We start from the raw sequence: 18,426 nt of genomic DNA, 5'->3' as shown, positions 1-18,426 counted from the left end.
CAAGTGAAGGGAGAAAGTTGCATTTAATGGTAGACCCCTTAATAGCATTGAGGTACAGAGGAATCTTGGGGTCCAGGTATATACTTTACTGAAAGTGAATATGCAAGTGGACAAATTGGTAAAGAAGGCATATGGCATCATCATCATCATCAGGTGCCATACCCAGTTTGAACTTTGACTGCCATGGCCTACACACTCCTGTTTCAGGTCAAGTGGATCAATTCTTTGGTATTCATTTCCAGCTCTCTGGCTGCTGTCTCCATCATCATTTGTCTTTGCCTTCCCCTTGCTTTCTTCCCTTCAATCTTTCCCATAATTACTGTGCATTCTAACTCCTCTTTCCTAATCACATGTCCAATGAAGTCACATTGCCTTTTCATGATCTCTTACATTATTTCTCTTTTTGTGCTTGCTCTGTTCATGACATCCTCATTAGATATTCATTTCGTCCACGATATTCTTTGCATCCTCCTCAAAAACCACATTTCTGCCGCTACAATTCTTTTCCTCATAGATATTGTCCAACATTCTGAGCCATGTAACATAACGGATAAACGTAACATTTCAGTGCTCTGAGGTGGGTTGTCATGCCTAGTTTAGTGTTGGTCAGTATACTCTTCATTCTTGTAAAAGTGTCTTTTGCCATCACTATTCTTCTTTTGATGTCCAGGTCACACCTGCCATCTGATGTCACCCAGCTTCCTAAGTAGCAAAAGTTCTGTACTTGTTTTATGTCTTCCCCATTTATTCTCAGCCTGCAGATAGGATTCTCCTTCTTTTTGGATATCACCATACATTCTGTCTTTTTACAATTGATAGATAGACCCATTTTTGCACTTTCTTCAACACTACATCAATTTAAGTTTTGTAGTTTTTCCTCCGTACTTGCAATTAACACAGGGTCATCCACATATCTGAAATTATTGATGTTTTCACCGCCAACTTTGATACCCAAGATGTCTCTTATTTTTTGTAGTATTGTTTCACCGTAAACATTAAACAAATCAGGGGAGAAAACACACCCTTGTCTAACGCCTCTCTTGATTTTCGTAAACTGACTCACTTCTCCATCTATTCTTACACCGACAGTTTGTTCCCAGTACAGGTTTCTGATTAGGCGGAGGTCTTTCGAATCTAGATCTAGAGTTTCCTGTAATATTTCGAATAACTTATTGTGTTTCACTTTATCAAATGCTTTTGTGTAGTCAATAAAACAAACAAACAAATCTTTTTGCACTTGAATAGCTCGTTCTGATAGTATCCTTAACATCAATATCGTGTTTGTTGTACCTTTGTCTTTCACAAAACCACATTGTTCTTTACCTATTTCAGCTTGTATCTTACTTTTAGCTCTTGTCATTAAAATTCTTAGAAGTATCTTGGTGATGTGACTCATTAAACTTATGGTCCTATGTAACTCACATTCTAATGCTCCAGGTTTCTTAGGAAGAGTGATAGATACTGATTTTTTTCATCTCTTCTGATATTAATCCAGTCTCAGAAATGTTATTGATTAAATCAGTAAGTTTTTCAATTCCATAATCTTCAAGGGCAATAATTTGTTCTATTACTAATTCATCAGCACCTGCTGCCTTTCCTTTCTTCATCTTATTTATTGCATTACAAACTTCAGATTTTAAAATACTTGGACCTTCAATGTTTTTCTTAATTTTTGTTTTTTTGCCTCGATCGTCTTCAAACAATTCCTGAATATGCTCAGTTCATCTGTTCATAATTTCATCTTTTTCAATGAAAATGGTACCGTCCTTTGCTTTCAAACATCCACCTGAAGAACAGAGGAGCTTTTTACCAGTGATATTCTTGATTTGTTGATGTAACCTTTTTGGATCAGTAATAGGGATTCTTCCTATTTGCTCAAATTCCTGGTTTAACCATTCTTCTTTGGCTTTTTGACATAAGCTTTTTCACTTTTTTATCTAAGGGTTTATATTCTATAAGATTTGCTTTCTTCCATCTCCTTTCTTCCATTAGATTTTTGATTTTATCTGTCATCCATTTATTCTTTGTGCTTTTTTCTTTTTTAGGAATCACTGACCTTGCTGATTCTACCAAGGGATCCTTTAGAGAGTTAAATTTCATTTCTACATGATTGCTATCATCTTCAACAGATTCTATTTCTAGACTATTCCTTACTTCAATTGTAAATTTTTGTCTTAAGTTTTCTTCTTTAATTAATTGCGAGTAGTCAAGGGATTTTTCAGGTTTTTGCTTCTTTAGTTTTTTGAGTTTTACTTTTCCATGACATATTACTGGGTTATGGTCACTATAACAGTCTACACCTGGATATGTTTTGCATTGACTCACTGAGTTTCTAAATCTTTGGTTTACAGTAATAAAGTCAATATGATTTCTGGTGTTATCACCTGGACTTTTCCAGGTCCATCAGCGTCTTGAATGGTTTTTAAAGTAGGTATTCATAATGACCTGATTATTCATCTTGCACCATTCTACCCATTTCTCGCCTCTTTTATTTCTTTTCCCTAGTCCAAATTTTCCTATGTTATTTCCATCAGCACCTTGTCCTACTTTAGCATTTAGATCTCCCATGACAATAACAATATCTTGAGATTTGCATCCATTCTTTGCTTGTTCAGGTAAGCATGCCTACCGTTCCATCCCACGACCTCACTTCAGAAAGTCAGACCATCAGGCCATACTCCTCCTCCTGGCTTACAAACAGAAACTGAAGCGGGAGGTCACGGTGTCAAAAGTAGTGTCACGTTGGACGGAGGAAATGGATGAGGTCCTCTGTGACTGCTTTGAATGGGTGGACTGTTTAGTATTCAAGGACTCGGCAGCTAACCTCAATGAGTATGCCTCAGCTGTCACAGACTTTATTTGGAAATGCACAGAGGACTGTGTGTCTCGCAAGACAATCCAGGTATTCCCTAACCGGAAACCTTGGATGAATTATGAGGTCAAGTCCCTTTTAAAGGCTAGAGCTGCGGCTTTTAGGTCCGGGGATACCAGTCGCTACACGGAATCCAGGTGTGAACTCCGGAAAGCAATTAAGGGTGCAAAGAGGCAATATTGAGCCAAGTTGGAAGCCCAGGCTAACCAGAGGGATGCCAGTATAGACTATGGCAGGGTCTAGATGAGATCACTGGGCGCAAAGAAAAGGCTGGGACTATCAATAACTGTGAGCGCTTCTCTTCCTGATGAACTTAACGTATTCTACGCAAGATTCGAACAGAAGAGGAGCGTCCCACTCCCTCCGGATGAACCGGACCTGGTAGCATCGAGATTCATCGTCACTGAGGAGGACGTTAGAGGGGCCTTCCTGAAGATAAATCCAAGGAAGGCGACGGGCCCAGATGGCGTCCCAGCACGGGTTCTCCTGGCCTGTGTAAACGAGCTAGCTGGAGTGTTTGCTGACATCTTCAACTGCTCCTTGCTTCAGTCTAAGGTCCCCTCGTGTTTCAAGAAGGCAACGATAATCCCAGTGCCGAAGAAGAGCAAGGTGGCATGCCTGAATGACTATCGACCTGTGGCTCTGACATCAATTGCTATGAAGTGCTGAGAGAGATTGGTTATGGCACACATCAACCACAGCCTACCGGTCAACCTCGACGCTTTGCAATTTACCTACCGGAGCAACAGGTCAATGGCAGATGCCATCTCTCTGGCCCTACATTCCCCCTTAGAACATCTGGAGAATAAAGACGCATACGTAAGGCTCCTTTTCATTGACCACAGCTCTGCCTTTAATACCATGGTTCCAAATAAACTGATTCCTAAGCTCCGGAACCTGGGCCTTAATACTCAGATCTGCAGCTGGATCTTCAACTTCCTCACAGACAGGACCCAGGCTGTAAAAATAGGAGACAAGCTCTCCTCGACAATCACTCTGAGCACCGGTGCCCCACAAGGCTGTGTACTCAGCCCCCTGCTGTACTCACTGTACACCCATGATTGTGTAGCCAAGTTTCCATCAAACTCAATATATAAGTTTGCTGATGACACAACAATTGTAGGCCGTATCTTGGGTAATGATGAGTTCGAGTACAGAGAGGAAATTAAGAACCTGGTGGCATGGTGCGAAGACAATAACCTATCCCTCAACGCCAGCAAGACGAAGGAATTGGTTGTTGACTTCAGAAGGAGTAGCGGACCACACAACCCAATTTATATTGGTGGTGCGCAAGTGGAACAGGTCAAAAGCTTTAAGTTCCTTGGGGTCCATATCAAAAATGACCTGACTTGGTCCAACCAAGCAGAGTTCACTGCCAAGAAGGCCCACCAGCACCTTTACTTCCTGAGAAAACTAAAGAAATTTGGCCTGTCCCCTAAAACCCTCACTAATTTTTATAGATGCACCATAGAAAGCATTCTTCTAGGGTGCATCACAACCTGGTATGGAAGTTGTCCTGTCCAAGACCAGAAGAAGCTGCAGAAGATCGTGAACACGGCGCAGTACATCACACAAACCAATCTTCCGTCCGTGGACTCACTTTACACCGCACGCTGTCGGAGCAGTGCTGCCAGGATAATCAAGGACACGACCCACCCAGCCAACACACTTTTCGTCCCTCTTCCCTCTGGGAGAAGGCTCAGGGGCTTGAAGACTTGTACGACCAGATTTGGGAACAGCTTCTTTCCAACTGTGATAAGACTGCTGAACGGATCCTGACCTGGATCTGGGCCATACCCTCCAAATATCCGGACCTGCCTCTCGGTTTTTTTGCACTACCTTACTTTCCATTTTTCTATTTTCTATTTAAGATTTATAATTTAAATTTTTATATTTACTAATTTTTACTATTTTTAATATTTAATATTTGTAATCCTGGGAGCAGGAAGCGCAGAATCAAATATTGCTGTGATGATTGTACGTTCTAGTATCAATTGTTTGGTGACAATAAAGTGTAAAGTTCTTCATAGAATTTATCTGTATCCTCATTTGTTCCATCTGTTGTTGGTGCATAAACCTGTATAATTGCTAAATCAAATGGTTGTCCTCTGAATCTAACAAGGAGCACTCTTTCTGATATTGCCCAATGTCCTAAGACACTTTTTGCCATCTTTTCATCCATAAGAATTCCTACTCCATTAGTATGGGATGTTCCACAAGAATAAATTAGTGTTTTATTTCTATTCTGACACGTTCCAGCACCTATCCAACGAACTTCGCTAATTCCCATGATGTTAATCTTCCGTCTTTCCATTTCATTTATCACATTGCCCAATCTTCATGCTTGATATAGGGTTCTTACATTCCTAGTGGCAATAATTTTCTTTTGTGTTACTTGAACTTTATGAGCAGTAGCTTGATGATGGTCGGGGATCCCCTGCTGCCCAGAATAAACCCTACTGAGCGAAGCATCTTCAGAATTGTTTTGAAGATCCTCTTGACGCTGTTGTTGTGCGATACATTTTGTGAGTTTGACTGTGGTTTTCTTAGCAAATAACGGGAGGAGAAGATAGCAGCGTGCCGTGCGTGCGCAGCTCTCTGGTGAAAATGATATCGTTTCCGTTAAGTAGGCGCTGTGGACAATTCTGATTTGATGGAGACAGACGTGAAGCACAGAGGAACATCTGGAGAAATTTCTGAAACGCCGGTTCACTGCCACTGTTACTGGGTGATCAAGAATCTTCTGGAGGGAAGCCCAAAATCCCCGGCTTTGCCTGCGGCTGGCGAATGAGACTGAGGTCGAATCGTTTGGATAGAGTTGGTGCCCGGTACTCGGTGTCGGAGGGCTGATCGGAGGCTCAAAGTTTTTGGACGACTCAGAGTCGGACTGTGGTCGGGCATGGCAGGGAGAATTTTCTTCCTTCTCCCGTCTGCGTGAGATGTGGGACATTCGAGAGACTTTGAACTTTTTTACTGCGCCATGGCCTGTTCTTCATCAAGTTATGGTATTGTTGCACTGTTGTAACTATATATTATAATTATGTGGTTTTGTTAGTTTTTTCAGTCTTGGTCTGTCCTGTGTTTTGTGATATCACACCGGAGGAATATCGTATCATTTCTTAATGCATGCATTACTAAATGACAATAAAAGAGGACTGCGTGTTCTCATAATCTAATCTAATCTAAATAGATTCTAGGAAACCTAGTATCTAGCAACGGTGGTCTGCTATTGCCTTCCGTTGGGTGAACTAAAGAAATCGCCATTTCTCTTCCCAAATGTTCATCCGCCTGTACTATAGCCGATGACATTTGAGGTCCTAGCTCATCCGCCTTCTCCGTCATAAGTTCAGTTACTGAACCTGCCGGATCCGTCGTTGGCCTTCGTTCGTATCCTGAGCAGGAACACTTGCAGGTGCTACTGTTCTGGGTCAGAGTGGCCCTGGGAGCAATGAATGACTAAGGGGTAACTCCACTTTCCCCAAAGCTCTGGAAGTCCCCAATCAGAGCCTCATCACCGGTTGCAATTTAGAGTCATAATTGCCTTTATTGGGAGGAGTGTGGAATGTAAGAGTAAGGAAGTGTAAAGCTTTAGTCAGCGTGCAGTTCTGGTTGCCCCATAAATGGATGAATGTGGAAAAGGTTTACCAGGAATGCTGCCTGAATTAGAGGCTCTGAGCTAGAAGGAAAGTTTGGACAAATTTGGGTTATTATCCCTGGAACGGCAGAGGCTAAGGAGACCTGATGGAAGGTTTTAAAACAATGCAAGGTATACATGAGACTGTCAAAATATTTTTCCCATGATAGAAATGTCGGACAGGAGAGGGCATGTTTTTAAGGTTAGAGGGGGAAATTTTAAAGGCAATGTGTGGGGCAAGTGTGGTATGTGCCTGAGAAAGGTCAACAGGGATAGTAGTGGAATTAGGCAATTTGGTGAAGTTTAAAATAGGCTTTCAGATGGGCATATGAATGTGAATGTGAATGAAATGGAGGGATATGGATGATAAACAGGAGGAGAACCTTCAGTATAAATTGGCATCAACATCGGCCAAATGGCCTATCTAGTGCTGTACTATTCTATGTTGGATAGACAGCAATTAGTAAGAGTCAAAATGGTTTTGTGCATGGAAGATCATGCTTAACAAACCTTTCAGAGTTCTTAGAAAAGGTAGTGGATGTTGTCTATCTAGAATTTAGCAATTGCCTAGTAGGCTGATCTGAATGGTTTTGTCCCATGAAATCCAGGGAGAGCTGGTCAAGTGAATTCAAAATTAGCTTGGAGATAGGTGATTGAAGGTTGTTTTTGGAATGGAGGCTGATGGCTAATTATGTGCCACAGCTAACCCTTGTTATTTCTTATTTATATAAATTATCTGGATGCCAATACAAAAGACTTGATCAGTAAGTTTGTGGATGATATGAAAGTAGGAAGTACTGTTGATAGTGAAGAAGGTTATAGAGGGGATGTTGATCAGTTAGGGGAGTAGGCCAAAGATTGGCAAATGGATTTCAATACTGATAGTGTTGGGTAATGCATCTTGGAAAGTCAGATCAGTGTAGGACACTAACTGTGTAGGGTAGGGTAATGGAGAGTGTAATGGAGTGGAGGAATCTAGTAGTACAAATGCATAGTTTGTTGAAGTAGCATTACAGGTAGACAGGTGGTGAAAAGGGCATTTACCAGTGGGCCTTTGTCCATCAGGGCATTAAGAATAGGAGATGGTATATTACGTTGCATGCGAGTCATGTGGCATTTGCCAGAAGGCATGTAGGAGACTCTGACGTCAGCTGGAAGAAGGTTCTATGGCCTGATGAAACCAAAGAATTATTATATACAGTTTTAGGCGGCCAGTAATAAGAAATATATGATTGAACTAGAACACTTAATGATGGTGGCCAAGACTGGAGTTCAAAATAAATTCATTATCAACAGTACCTATAAAAAATATTTACCTCCTTTGGAAGTTTTCATGTTTTATTGTTTTCCAACATTGAATCACAGTGAATTTAATTTAGCTTTTCTGACATTGATCAACAGAAAAATACTCTTTCATATAAAAGTGAAAACAAATTTCTACAAATTGGTCTAAATTTATTACAGTTATTAAACACAAATTAATTGATTACATAATTACTCTTCCCCCTCCGTCAGTATTTAGTAGATGCACCTTTGACAGCAATTACACCCTTGAGTAGTCTGTGTGGATAGGTCTCTATCAGCTTTGCACATCTGGAAACTGCAATTTTTCCCCATTCCCCTTTATAAAACTGCTCAAGCTCTGTAAAATTGCATGGAAATCGTGAGTGAACAGCCCTTTTCAAATCCAGCCACAAATTTTCATTTGGATTGAGGTATGGACTCTGACTTTAGAAATTAACATTTTTTAAGCTATCCCTGTGTGGCTTTGGCTTTGTGCTTATGGTCACCATCTTGCTGGAAAACAGATGTTCTCCCAAGTCACATTTCTGTTGTAGACTGCATCAGGTTTTCCTCCTGTCTTTTGCTGCATTCATTTTACCCTATACCTTCACAAGCCTTCCAGGGCCTGCTGCAGTGAAGCATCCCCATAGCATGATGCAGACACCACCATGCTTCATAGACACAAAATTCTCTGCAGATGCTGGGGTGAAAGCAACACTCACAACACGCTGGAGGAATTCAGCAGGTCGGGCAGCATCCGTGGAAATGATCAGTCAACATTTCGGGCCGGAACCCTTCGTCAGGACTAAAGAGGGAAGGGGCAGGGACCCTATAAATAAGGTGGGGGGAGGGTGGGAAGGAGAAGGCTGGTAGGTTCCAGGTGAAAAACCAGTAAGGGGGAAGATAAAGGAGTAGTGGAGGGGATAGGCAGGAAAGGTGAAGAAGGAATGGGGGAAAAGCACAATGGGTAGTAGAAGGAGGCGGAACCATGAGGGAGGTAGTAGGCAGCTGGGGGAGGGGGCAGAGTGAAACTGGGATAGGGGAAGGGTTTTTGATGATGTGCGGTATTTGGTTTACGCCAAACGTAGCATTTAGTCTGATAGCCAAAAAACTCAATTTTGGTTTCATCAGACCATAGAACCTTTTTCCAGCATGAGTGTCCTTCATGCCTTCTGACAAACACTAGCTGAGATTTCATGTGAGTTTTTCTCAACAGTGGCTTTCTCTTTGCCACTCTCTCATAAAGCTGCGACAGGTGAAGCACCCCAGCAACAGTTGTTGTATGTGTAGTCTGTCGCATCTCAGCCACTGAAGCTTGTAACTCCTCCAGGAAGTTTCATAGGTCTCTTAGTGGCCTCCCTCATTAGTCCCCTTCTTGCACAGTCATTCGGTTTTTGAGGACAGCCTGCTCTAGGCAGATTTACAGCTGTGCCATATTTCTATTTCTTGAAAACTGACTTAACTGTATTCCAAGGGATATACAGTGACATGGAAATTTGTTCGTATCCATCTCCTGACTTGTATTTTTTTGTTTACGGAGTTGCTTGGAGTGTTCTTTTGTCTTCATGGTGTAGCTTTTGCCAGCATACTAACTCACCAGCAGTTGGACCTTGCAGATACAGGAGTATTTTTACTACTATCAATTGAAACACCCCGACTGCACACAAGTGATCTCCATTTAACTAATTATGTGATTTCTAAAACCAATTTGCTGCACCAGTGATGGTCTGGTGTGTCATATTAGATAAGAGTAATACTTATGCAATTAGTTATTTTGTGTTTATATCTGTAATTAATTTAGATCACTTTGTAGAAATCTGTTTTCATTTTGATACGTGAGTTTTTTTTTGTTGATCAGTGTCAAAAAAGCCAAATTAAATCCACTGTGATCCAATTTTGTAAAACAACAAAACATGAAAACTTCCAAGGGAGGTGAATACAGGAACTGTATGTATAAATATAAATGTGTGCATGTGTGTGTGTGTGTGTGTGTATGGATTTTTATGTAAAGTATACATAAACAGATAAAGACTGCCAAACAACCAATGTGTTTCCATACCAGGCTATGATGTAACCAGTCCACAGTACATCAATGAAAATGTGAAACTTTTTCGTGACATTTTGAATCTACACAAACTTCAAAGAAAGTAGAGGTGCTGACATGCCTTCTTTTGATGACACTTGCATGTTGGTCCCAGGATAGATCCTCTGATCTGAGTTCTAAAGAACTAGGCCAGGCTAGGTCTTTATTTCTTGGAACATTGAGAATGAGGGGCGACCTTATAGAAATGTTTACAATTACGAGAGGCATAAATAAGGTGAATTGTAAGTCTCTTCCCCCCCCCAGGCTCGGAGAGTCTAAAACAAGGGAACATAGATGTAGGGTGAGATTTAAAAAGGACATGATGGGCAGTTTTTCACACAAGAGGTTGGTGGCATTGACCTCCCACATCATGAAGACCCTGGAGAGACTTGTTCTGGAGCTGCTTCGGCCTATGGTCAGGCCACACTTAGATCCCCTCCAGTTCGCCTACCAGCCCCGACTAGGAGTTGAGGATGCCATCGTCTACCTACTGAACCATGTCTACACCCACCTGGACAAGCCAGCGAGCACTGTGAGGGTCATGTTTTTTGACTTCTCCAGTGCGTTCAACACCATCCGCCCTGCTCTGCTGGGGGAGAAGCTGACAGCGATGCAGGTGGTTGCTTCCCTGGTATCATGGATTCTTGATTACCTGACTGGCAGACCACAGTACGTGTGCTTGCAACACTGTGTGTCCAACAGAGTGATCAGCAGCACTGGGGCTCCACAGGGGACTGTCTTGTCTCCCTTTCTCTTCACCATTTACACCTCGGACTTCAACTACTGCACAGAGTCTTGTCATCTTCAGAAGTTTTCGGATGACTCTGCCATAGTTGGATGCATCAGCAAGGGAGATGAGGTTGAGTACAGGGCTACGGTAGGAAACTTTGTCACATGGTGTGAGCAAAATTATCTGCAGCTTAATGTGAAAAAGACTAAGGAGCTGGTGGTAGACCTGAGGAGAGCTAAGGTACCGGTGACCCCTGTTTCCATCCAGGGGGTCAGTGTGGACATGGTGGAGGATTACAAATACCTGGGGATACGAATTGACAATAAACTGGACTGGTCAAAGAACACCGAGGCTGTCTACAAGAAGGGTCAGAGCCGTCTCTATTTCCTGAGGAGACTGAGGTCCTTTAACATCTGCCGGACGATGCTGAGGATGTTCTACGAGTCTGTGGTGGCCAGTGCTATCATGTTGGCTGTTGTGTGCTGGGGCAGCAGGCTGAGGGTAGCAGACACCAACAGAATCAACAAACTCATCCGTAAGGCCAGTGATGTTGTGGGGATGGAACTGGACTCTCTCACGGTGGTGTCTGAAAAGAGGATGCTGTCTAAGTTGCATGCCATCTTGGCCAATGTTTCCCATCCACTACATATTGTACTGGGTGGGCACAGGAGTACGTTCAGCCAGAGACTTATTCCACCGAGATGTAGCACTGAGTGTCATAGGAAGTCATTCCTGCCTGTGGCCATCAAACTTTACAACTCCTCCCTTGGAGGGTCAGACACCCTGAGCCAATAGGCTGGTCCTGGACTTACTTCATAATTTACTGGCATAATTTACATATTACTATTTAACTATTTATGGTTCTATTTATGGTGCAACTGTAATGAAAACCAATTTCCCCCGGGATCAATAAAGTATAACTATGACTATGACTATGTGAGTATATGGAAGGATCTGCCAGAGAAAGTGAATGAGGCAGGTACAATTGTATGATTTAAGAAGCACTTGGATTGGTATATGTAGCAATATGGGCTGAATGTAGGAAATTGGGTTTAGTTAGGTGGACACCTTAGTTGGAATGGACCCGTTGGGCCAAAGGGCCTGAATCCATGGTGTATTGCTGTCTTTGAACCCTGTTTCTTTCTCCCAAGTGCTTTTGTCTATCTTCCCTCAAATTCATCTGAATCTCTCCGTGAGGTAATATTCCAATAATTCCTAGGTTAAGAAATTTCCACGATTGCAGTGACCAAATTTATGAATTGCTTGAATAAAATTTAGTTAACCAAAACCTCAATTTTTCATGAATTCACTCCATTCACTTTTTTTGTGAAACCACAAGGGTTTTAGCTATCACTATCTTTGTGGGATACCTAGAATATGTATTGATTCTAATCCTGCATGGGGCTACTTCTTTGCTTCTTTTGGTACATCAATGCAGCTCCCTGCTCTTGCACTGAACTAGCAGCAGCAGCTAATCGCAACCCATCAATCATCTTCAAGTTATCTATATGCAACAGCACCTTTCCTGCTTAGCAACTAATATCCACTTTCACAGCTACCTTGTTTACATTTTCTTCTGTAAGGGCTTTATTCTGTTTTTTCCAATTCATCTACCTTGATAATATTATCTAAATTGTGCTCCATATTGGTGCTAAAACACTCAAATATTTTAGTACCATTTTAGTACCACACTCTCATCTTCCCCTCCCTGCTGGAACAATTATGGGGTTCCTCTTCTAACTTGTCAGATTAGACACCAAATAATTATCCTCTGCTATTTCCAGCACTAAGTCACAACCAAGCACAACTTTCCTTTTATAAAAGGCCACTTCCTCCTTCCAAATCCCTTTCACCTCTGATTTTTGAAATTCCTCCCCTTTTAGAAAATTGTCAACACCTTTATTCCTTCTAACAAAATACATGTCCAGATACTTGACTATACAATGTTCCATCCGCCACTTCTTTGCCCATTCTCCCAACTTGTCCTTCTACAGACTCCCTGTTTCTTCAACATTACCTGCCCCTCCACCTATCTGCAAACTTGGTCACAAAGCTATCAATTCCGTCATCCAAATTGTTGATATATTATGTGATACATTAAATTCCTTGGCATAACCATCACCGAGGATCTCACGTGGTTTGTATATACTGGCTATGTGGTAAAAAAGACACAACAGTGCCTCTTTCACCTCAGACGGTTGAAGAAGTTTGGCATGGGCCCCCAAATCCTAAGAACTTCTATAGGGGTACAATTGAGAGCACCCTGACTGGCTGTATCACTGCCTGGTATGGGAACTGTACTTCCCTCAGTCGCAGGGCTCTGCAGACAGTGGTGCGGACAACCCAGTGCATCTGTAGATGTGAACTTCCCACTATTCAGGACATTTACAAAAGACAGGTGTGTGAAAAGGGCCTGAAGGATCATTGGAGACCCGAGTCACCCCACCCACAAACTGTTCCAGCTGGTACCATCTAGGAAACAGTACCGCAGCATAAAAGCCAGGACCATCAGGCTCCGGGACAGCTTCTTCTACTGGGTCATCAGACTGATTAATTCATACTGACACAACTGTATTTCTATGTTACATTGACTGTCCTGTTGTACATACTGTTTATTATAAATTACTATACACTGCACATTGCACATTTAGATGGAGACGTAACATAAAGATTTTTACTCCTCAAGTATATGAAGGATATGAAGTAATAAAGTCAATTCAATTCAATTGAAAAGAAGCGGACCCAATGCCAACCCCTGCAGAACACCAATAGTTACCGGCAGCCAACCAGAATAGACCTTTATTCCCACTTTTTTTCCTCCTGCCAGTCAGCCAATCTGCTAACCATGCTCGTATCTTTCCTGCTATACAATGGGCTATCTTGTTAAGCAGCCTCTTCTGTGGCGTCTTGTCAAAGGCCTTCTGAAAACCAAGTAATCAACATCCACTGACTCTCCTCTGTCTATCTTAATTGATATTTCTTCAAAGGATTTCAACAGATTTGTCAGGTAAGATTTCCCTGTAAGGAAACCTTGCGGACTTTGACCTACTTTATAATGTGCCTTCAAGTACCTCAAAACCTCATCTTCAGTAATGAACTCCAACATCTTCCCAACCACTGAAGTCAGACTATCTAGTCCACAATTTCCTTTCTTCTGCCTCCCTCCCTTCTTAAAGAGTGGAGTGACATTTGCGATTTTGCAGTTCTCTGGAACCATTCGAGAATTTATTGATTCTTGAAAGATCATTACTAATGCTCCATAATCTCTTCAGCTACTTTTTTCAGAAGCCAGAGCTGTAGTCCATCTGGCCCAGGTGACTTAACCACCTTCAAGCCTTTCAGCTTCCCAAGCATCTCCTCCTTAGTAACAGCAATGACATCCACTTTTGCCCCGACACTCTCAAGTTATTTGCATTCTGCTAGTGTCTTTCACATTGAAGACTGACGCAAAATACTTATTAAGTTTGTCCATCACTTCTTTGTCCCCCATTACTATCTTGCTACTCTGGCCCCTCTTTTACTCTTTATATATCTGGAAAATACTTCCATTTATTTTTATCTATTTATTGTGATATAGCACGGAATAGGTCCTTCTGGCTCTTGATATTCTCCTTTATATAATTGACTAGCTTCATCTTTCATCTTTTCTCTTCATATAGTTTATCAAAACCTTCTGTTGGTTTTTAAAAGCTTCCAGTCTTCTAATTTCCCACTAATTTTTGCAATATATCAGCCCTCTTTTGCTTTTATGCTGCCTTTGACTTCCCTTGTCAGCCATGGTTGCCTCATCATCCTTTAGAATATTTATTCATCTTTGGGATGTATTTATCCTGCTGCTTCCAATTTGCCCCCAGAGACTGCAGCCATTGCTTTTCTGCTGCCGTCCCTTCCAATCAACCTTTGGACAGTTTCTCCCTCATGCCTCTGTGATTCCTTTTACTCCACTGTAATATAATACTGATGCATCTGACTTTCTCCCACTCAAACTGCAGGGTGAATTCTGTCATGTTATGATCATTGTCCCTAATCAAATGGTTTATTATACAACACTCAGTCCAGAATTGACTTTCCCCTAGTGGGCTCAACCACAAGCTGCTCTAAAAATCATCTCGTGGACATTCTACAAATTCCCTCTCTTGGGATCCTGCACTAACCTGATTTTCCCAATCTACCTGCATATTGAAATCTCCAATGACTATAGTAACATTAACCTTTTGACATACATTTTCTATATCCCATTGTAATTTGTAGCCCACATTTTGGCTATTGTTCGGAGGTCTGTATATACTTCCCATTAGGGTCTTTTAACACTTGAAATTTATTGATTCTACTCACAAGGATTCTACATCTTCTGATCATATGCGACCTCTTTTTAAGGTTTTTATTAAATTTTTCATCAACAGAGCCACCCCACTCCCTCTGCCTACCTGCCTGTCCTTTTGCTACAAGGTGTATACTTGGATATTAAGATCTCAACTATGATCTTCTTTCAGCCATTACTTAGTGATGCATAGTATCATACCTGCCAATCTCTAACTGATCTACAAGATCATCTACCTTATTCTGTATACTGTGTTCATTCAAATGTAACATCTTCGATCCTATATTTATCACTCTTTTTGATTTTTTTTCCCTATGTTATGCTTCAACTCATCCCATTGACTGCAATTTTGCCTTATAATCTGTCTGTCCTTCCTCACTGCAGAATGTTCTGACTTTTATACCAATTGTCCGATCCTCAGCCTTATTACTCTGGTTCCCATCCCTTTGCCAGGTTAGTTTAAACCCTCTTCAGCAGTTCTAGTAAACCTGCCCACAAGGATATTGGTCCCCTTTGGGTTCAGGTGTCACCTGTTCTTTTTGTATAGTTCATACCTTCCCCAGAAGAAATCCCAATGATCCAGAAATTTGAAACCCTGCCTCTTACACCACAAACTCAGTCACTCATTCATCTGGAATATCATTCTATTCATGCCTTGACCAGCATATGATACTGGGAGAACTCCAGAGATTACTAACTTGGTGGTCCTGCTCTTCGACCTCTTCCCTAAATCCCTATACTCACTGAACAGTGGTTCTTCCCCCTTTTTACCTATGTCATTGGTGCCAATGTGCATCACAACCTCTGTCTGCTCCTCTTGTGAATCCTCTGCAGCCACTCTGAGACATTTTGGATCCTATTTCCTGTGAGGCAACACACTATCCTGCCTTCACTTTCACAGGCACGAAATCTGCTGTCTGCCTCACCAACTATCAAATCTCCTATCACTATCACTCTTCCTCACTTTACCCTTCCCTGTTGAGCCTCAGAGTTTGCTACAGTGCCCCTGGCCTTGCTGCTGCTGCTGAGCCCCTATAGATCACCTCCAACACCCCCTCCCCGCCTCCCAGTAGTATTCAAAGGGTATTCTGGTGGTCACCCATCCACTATCTGAAGCCTGCACTTCTGGGTGTAACCACTGCCGTAAAAGAATCATCTATGAGGTTTTCAGCCTCCTGGATTATCCTGAGTGCATCCAACTCCAGCTCCATTTCCTTGATCTTGTCAGTCAGGAGCTGAAGTTGGGTGTACTTCCTGCAGATATCATCATCAGGGAGATTGTTAGGTACTGTGAAATCCCACATCTCACAAGAAGAACATTCCACTACCTAACTACCATCCTGCCTACACTTGTTATGCCTCTAACTTCTCAAGCTGAAGTTCTAGCCTTAGCCTGTTCACACCCAAGCATGTTGAGTCAAAGTCTGATCATTCTTACACTGGACACTCTGCTTACTCCTAGTTTCTTTTTATTGGCCCCTTCTGAGTGTCTAAAGGATTGCAACGATTGCAACCCACTGAAAAGCTCTTTTGAAACCTCGCACAGCCTCACCAACGAATAACCTCTCACAATGATTGCAACCCACCAAAAATTCCAGAAGGCCCCAAGCTCTTTTAAATCTTTGTGCATTCTCACCAAGGCAACATTTATTTTTCATCCACACTTGGAATATTGTGTTCAGTTTGGGTCTCCTCATTATAGAAAGAATATTTAAAGTTCTAAGTAATTTTTTTTTCTCAAAGTACATTTAAGTCACCATATACAATCATGATACATCAAAGTTGCTGGTGAACGCAGCAGGCCAAGCAGCATCTATAGGAAGAGGTGCAGTCGACGTTTCAGGCCGAGACCCTTCGTCAGAACTAACTGAAGGAAGAGTGAGTAAGGGATTTGAAAGCTGGAGGGGGAGGGGGAGATCCAAAATGATAGGAGAAGACAGGAGGGGGAGGGATAGAGCCGAGATCTCCTTTTGCCTATCACCTGTCCAGCTCTCGGCTCTATCCCTCCCCCTCCTGTCTTCTCCTATCATTTTGCATCTCCTCCTCCCCCTCCAGCTTTCAAAACCCTTACTCACTCTTCCTTCAGTTAGTCCTGACGAAGGGTCTCGGCCTGAAATGTCGACTGCGCCTCTTCCTATAGATGCTGCTTGGCCTGCTGCGTTCACCAGCAACTTTGATGTATGTTGCTTGAATTTCCAGCATCTGCAGAATTCCTGTTATATACAATCATGAGATTCATTTTCTTCCAGGCATTCATTGTATATACAAAGAAACACAAAAGAATCAATGAAAAACTATATACAACAAAATGGACAAACAACCCATGTGCAAAAGACAGTAAACTGCAAATACAAAAAGAAAAACAAATAATAAGAATAAGAACAATAAATAAGCAATAAATATGGAGAACATGAGATGGAGTCCTTGAAAGTGAGTCTCACACACACAAGATGCTGGAGGAACTCAGCAGGCCAGGCAACATCTATGGAAAAGAGTAAACAGTCAATGTTTTGGCCAACACCCCTCATCAGGACTCTGAGTGAGTCCATAGGTTGTGCGAACAATTCAAGATTGGGTTGAGTTAAGTAATCCCCTCTGGTTCAAGAGCCTGATGGTTGAGAGGCAATCTGACAGAGCTTGATCAGTTTTGTAAAGAAGAATGGGGAAAAACTGATAGAGACCTATCCACACAGACTCAAGGCTGTAATTGCTGCCAAAAGTGCATCTACTAAATATTGATTTGAAGGGGGTGAATACTAATGCAATCAATTATTTTGTGTATTATATTTGTAATTAATTTAGTTCACTTTGTAGAGATCTTTGAAATGAAAGCGTCTTTTTCTGTTGATCAGTGTCAATAAAGCCAAATTAAATCCACTGATTGTGTTGTAAAACAGTAAAACATGAAAACTATTGGCAGACATCCCACCCTGCAAAAATTCATTTCAGGGAGGTAGCACCATCAATTTGTGGGAGACTCCCGGAACTTCCGGGAGAGGTGGGATGTCTGCAATAGAGTAGCTCCTTAGCAGCTAGCCAGCTAGTTTAAATAACGTTAGCTATGCTAATGAACGAATGACACCTGTTAAACTCACCTCAACATGTCTTTTACATTTACAGTCTTAACCCACCATGGGCAATAGAAAAGTCACTGTTGCAAACAGTGCAGCGAGCAACACTGTTATTATTTTGACCCCTATTAGGCAGGGGTACACTTTAGGGTAGTCTGGGGTGATGTACGTTTTATATTTTCTCTTTTTTGGAACACTCTGCCATGGTGCGCTCTCGCTTTCTCTCACGCTCTCTCTCTCTCTCGCTTGTGCTCTCACTTGCTTTCTCTCTCCCTTTCTTGCTCGCGCTTTCTCTCTCTCTAGTGGTCGCTCTTGCGCTCTCTCTCACTTGCTTTCTCGCTCTCTCTCTCTCATGGTCGCTCTCGCTCGCACTCTTGCTTGCTTTATCTCTCTCTCTCTCTCTCGTGCTCCCTCTCTCTCTCGCTTGCGCA

At 42.0% G+C, this 18,426-nt stretch overlaps 1 protein-coding gene across 7 annotated transcripts in view; it reads left to right on the top strand.

Moving 5' to 3' along the window:
* Positions 1-18,426, top strand: part of LOC134351833 (myosin phosphatase Rho-interacting protein-like) — a 313,354-nt gene that overhangs the window by 204,173 nt on the left and 90,755 nt on the right. The gene's annotated exons all lie outside the window — the stretch shown is intronic.

Source organism: Mobula hypostoma, chromosome 9 (assembly GCF_963921235.1).
Source record: "Mobula hypostoma chromosome 9, sMobHyp1.1, whole genome shotgun sequence".
NCBI classification, from domain to species: domain Eukaryota; kingdom Metazoa; phylum Chordata; class Chondrichthyes; order Myliobatiformes; family Myliobatidae; genus Mobula; species Mobula hypostoma.
The sequence above is the reverse complement of the archived record's forward strand: the minus strand, read 5'-3'. Positions and strand labels throughout refer to the sequence as shown.